This window comes from Eschrichtius robustus, chromosome X, assembly GCF_028021215.1.
Source record: "Eschrichtius robustus isolate mEscRob2 chromosome X, mEscRob2.pri, whole genome shotgun sequence".
Taxonomy (NCBI): Eukaryota; Metazoa; Chordata; class Mammalia; order Artiodactyla; family Eschrichtiidae; genus Eschrichtius; species Eschrichtius robustus.
Genome location: NC_090845.1, coordinates 34,271,544 through 34,276,558, shown reverse-complemented (window position 1 = coordinate 34,276,558; position 5,015 = coordinate 34,271,544).

Genomic DNA, 5,015 nt, shown 5'->3' with positions numbered 1-5,015 from the left:
TATGTCAAATAAAATGTCACTGATCATGGTTAATGAAATCTTATCCTAAACTGCTAACCTTTGCAATGTTCTAATAGTTATTACCTTTGAGACATAACTGATTTAGTCAGTGTTGTTACATGTGTCTCTATTTGTGATGGACATGGTGCTCTGTACATTTTGTGATTAGAACAGAACAAACAGAAAAGGTAGAAAAAGCTGTCTGAGATAAAGCTTGGCAGTTACAATACTTTCTTAACAATGACCTGTGACTTTTTAAAATGTGATTCCGGTTTCTTCAAGTTTATTACATTGGAATAGTAAAGAATGGTTTTAGGGAATTTGTGAAATGACATCTATTTTTATCTAAGATCTATGAAGAAAAATGAAAATATTTAATTTATGATACATTCTATTGAGATATAATTTACATATAACATTGTGTAAGTTTGAGGTGTATGTGTTTATATATTGCAATATGATTACTACAGTTGTGTTATCGAACACCTTTATCATGTCACGTAATTATCATTTCTTTTTTAGTTGAGAACAATTAAGATCTAGTCTCTTAGCAACTTTGAAGTTTATAATACAGTATTGTTGACTATAGTCACTATGTTGTGCATTTGATCCCCAAGACTTATGCATCTACTAGTTGCAAGTTTGTGCCCTTAACCAACATCTCCCCAATTTCCTCCCCTACCCCCCAGACCCTGGTAACTACCATTCTACTCTCTGTTTTTGTAAGTTCAGTTTTTTAGATTATTATTTTATAATAAACCAGTAATCCAGTAAGTAAAATGTTTCTCTGAGTTCTGTGAGCTGTTCTAGCAAATTAATTGACCCCAAGGAGGGGGTCGTGGGAACCTCTGATTTAGAGCCAGTTGGTCAGAAGTGCAGGTGACAACCTGGACTTCTGATTGGCAGTCTGAGTTGGAGAGGGTTGTTGAGTCCTCCAGTTTTTAGATGGCCTGCCAGAAGTACAGGTAACAAACTTGGGCTTGTGCTAGTGTCTCAAGTGGAGGGTGGTCTTGTGGGACTGAGCCCTTTACCTGTGGAATCTCATTCTATTTCTGGGTAGGTAGTGTCAGAATTCAGTTGAATTCTTGGACACCTTGCTAGAGTACAAGAATTGCTTGCTGGTGTGGGAAAGCATCCACATACACACACTGGAATTGAGTCTGGGAAGCTTATTTAGCTGAATGCACGACAGAAATGTCTATACATGTGCACCAAATGACATGGACAGGAATGTTCTTGGCAGTTTTGTACATAAAGACCAAAACCTGGGAACAACACAAATGTCCAACCACAAGTGAAAGGAAAACTACATATGATACATTCATACAATGTAATAATGTGATATATATAATGTGATTCATATAACAGGATATAACTCAATGAAAAGAATAAACTACTGATAGATGCAAAAGCATGGATGAATCTCACAGACAAAATATTATGTGAAAGAGAGACAAACAGAAAAGAGGACAAACTATGTGATTCCATCTATATGAGGTTCAAAAGAGCCACAATTCTTCCATAATGATAGCATTTGAAATCATAGTGACCTAGAGCAAGTAATGCTGAAATGTAGGTTTAGTATCATTTCTTTTCATTGTGAAATGTCACTCAGTCATATAACTCATTATTTTCTTTCTTTTTTAAAAAATTTTTATTTATTTATTTAGTTTTGGCTGCGTTGGGTCTTCATTGCTGCACGAGGGCTTTTCTCTAGTTGCAGCGAGCGGGGGCTACTCTTCGCTGTGGTGCGTGGGCTTCTCATTGCGGTGACTTCTCTTGTTGCGGAGCACAGGCTCTAGGCACGTGGGCTTCAGTAGTTGTGGCATACGGGCTCAGTGGTTGTGGCCCACGGGCTCTAGAGCACAGGCTCAGTAGTTGTGGCGCACAGGCTTAGTTGCTCCACGGCATGTGGGATCTTCCTGGACCAGGGCTCGAACCCATGTCCCCTGCATTGGTAGGCGGATTCTTAACCACTGCGCCACCAGGGAAGCCCCATTATTTTCTTTCTTAAACACAGAAGTAACAACTTGAAAACAATTTACAGCCTGTATACATCTATGTAGCCAGCACAATTTATACAACTCCTTGTAAGCTATCGTTTAAGTAACTGCAAAGGTGTATCTATTCTTGGAGGACTGTGGTATAAGTCTAAAAGAAGAGCTTTGCTTCAAAAAATATTTATCTTTTTTGAGATTTACAAAAATAAATGATTAATAAATACCTTATTTCACAATTTTTAAATATATGCCTTATTTTCAGACACATCGTTGTTTCAAAGAATGATAAGTAACATGCAGACCGGGAAGAAAGATACAGCCCCAATTTCCAAACCATACTCTGGATGGGACTATTTTCTACCCAAGCTGAACTATTCTACAAAGGCACACAAGGCAGGAAGGTGCTCTAGACACAGGAAACTCAGGCCACAAAGACATCTGCTGAGGTGTTGAGTTTTGGTTTTGCTAAAGTTTTGCAAAATTCTCTGTCGTGGTTGTCCCAGATACAAAATTACACAGGGAATTAATTCTCAGGGATGAAGCTGAAGTCACAGGTTTTGTTTGTCTTTGGAAATCTCAGGATTCTTTTTCAGTCCTGCCTTTCTGATCTTGGAAATGGAGCGAACCTTCATACTCTGGAGATGATTTTTTACACCAGAGGACAAGCTTAAATATCATTTTTCTTTTGGGGAGTGACTGTTTTTTAAATGGTAACCTTGACATATTATGAAATGTGTCACCTCTCCCAATTAAAATATCCTTTTACAAGCCAGGTGCTGCTCTCAGCATTGCAATGGCTGAAATAAAGTGGAATATGGAGGAAGATTTTTCACATCAGTGGAAGTGGCAGAGCCAGAAAATGAATTGGATTCCTTTTAGATGAATCTTTTATGGATCAGCAGATTTATTCAGAGTTACTTAAAAAGCAGTTAACATTCCATTAGCAACAAACTGTGATCTGTGTCAGCAATAAGACACTCTTCAGTCATTTATTTTAGCACAAGAAGTCACTTCAGAAAAAAATGCAATTATTGAATCTCTAAAAGGCAAATAAATACTGAGGTAAAACTAGGTCATTTTTCTTAGAGAATTATGAACATTATGCTTGATTCTTTGCTTCATTTAATCAAAGCATTTGTTTTAGTTTTGTTAGTTTATGATCGGGAAAGGTAAATGATTTTTTTTTTAAAAAGAACAGTAATGTTAACATATTTGCACAAAGTTCATAGCAATGATTTCAGGAACAAATGGTTGGACCTATTGCTTGAAGGGATGGGAGATGCTATTTGGAGTTTCCCAAGCCTGTGTTGTAGGACAGGGGTACTACCAGACATGAAGGGACGCCTGGCCTCAAGTGCTGGGGAAACTTGGAGAGGTTAGTGTTCAGAGGCTTATTAATGCAGAGTGACCTTCATCTTGACTGCGTTGGGCCTAACCTCAAGCCCCTACACTTTAGAATCTCTTTTGGCATTAACAAGATGGAAGCAGATAGTAGAAAAATCCCAAAGGGGTCTATGAGTCATGCTGAAAGTTGGTTTCTCATAGGATAGAGAGGTAAAGAGCCCTGAACCCCTTTTGACTTTTGAAATAAGTGGATGACAAGGATGCTGGAATAAACTGAAAGCATTCATGTTATTTTTTTCTCTGAGTTAATTAAGTGAATATGAAGCTAGATCTCCTCTTCTGGGAAAATGGATTAAATGTATTTGTCCATTTTCCTCCCAATAAGTACAACTAAAACACATATATACATATATATGTAAGTATATATATGTATGTATGTATAAATATGTATATTACTCTAAAAGATGGAGAGAAGGCAGATGGACTAAGGACAACCTTGGAACTCAAGGAACAACATGGCTGTGAGTTCCCAAGGAAAGTCTGCTCTCTTTAGAGAAAGGACTCAGAAAAGGTCAGCCTAGCAGAGAGAAAACTTAAACAACAGCTTCTCTACTCCAGCCAAATACTATAGAAAAAACTATTGCCTCACACTCACCCTCACCAATAAAGGCCAAATGGGGGCCTAAGACTTTCAGACTCACATTTGCTAGGCTGTAAGGAAGTGCCGTAATTCTCCACTGGAGTGGTGTCAGAGAAGGTTGAGTAGGGGCCAGGGCTTTCATAGTCAGCCCTGCTAGGTGGTAATAAGGCTCTGCCTTCAACACTGTCAGGGGAGACCGCTGCGTGGAAAGCCTGAACATCTACCCACACCCTGCAGCAACAAGACGCTCCTGCCCCTCCCAACTGGGGTGGTGGAGAGACAAGACTTTCACCACCTCTCGCTCATGATGAGGACACCAGCAGCACGATGGAGGGGGGCAGAAAAAAGGGTTAGTGAACTGAAAGATAGAACAATTCTAATTCTAATCTGAATAACAGAGAAGAATCTCAAAAATGAAGACAGCCTCAGGGATCTGTGAGATTATAACAAAAATCTAATATTCATGTCATCAGAATCCCAGAAAGAGAGGGAAAAAAGGATAAGGCTGAAAACGTACTTGGAGAAATAATGGAGGAAAACTTCCAAAATCTGGCAAAAGACACATACCTACAGTTTCTAAAAACTGATAAAATTCCAAATAGGATAAATCCAAAGAAATAACAACACACAATAGAGTCACACTTCTGAAAAATGAAAACAGAGTAAAAATCTTGAAAGCAGCTCAGAGAAATGACACCTTACCTACAGGGGAAAAACAATTAGAATAACAATGAATTCCTTATTAGAAACCATGGAGGTGACACTTTTTTTTTTTCCAGTGCTGAAAGTAAAGAACTGTCCACCTAGAATCCTATATCCAGTGGAAATATTGTTCAGAAAGGAAGCCCAGATATTCTTAGACAAAGGAAAATTAGTGGAATTTGTCACCTAGAGACTGACTCTAAATGTGAGAGAATTTCTCTAAACAGAAAGAAAATTATAAAAGCAGGAATATTGGAACATAAGAAAGGAAGAAAGAATGCAGTGAGCAAACATGTGGGTAAATATCAGAGACTTTCCTTCTTCTCTTG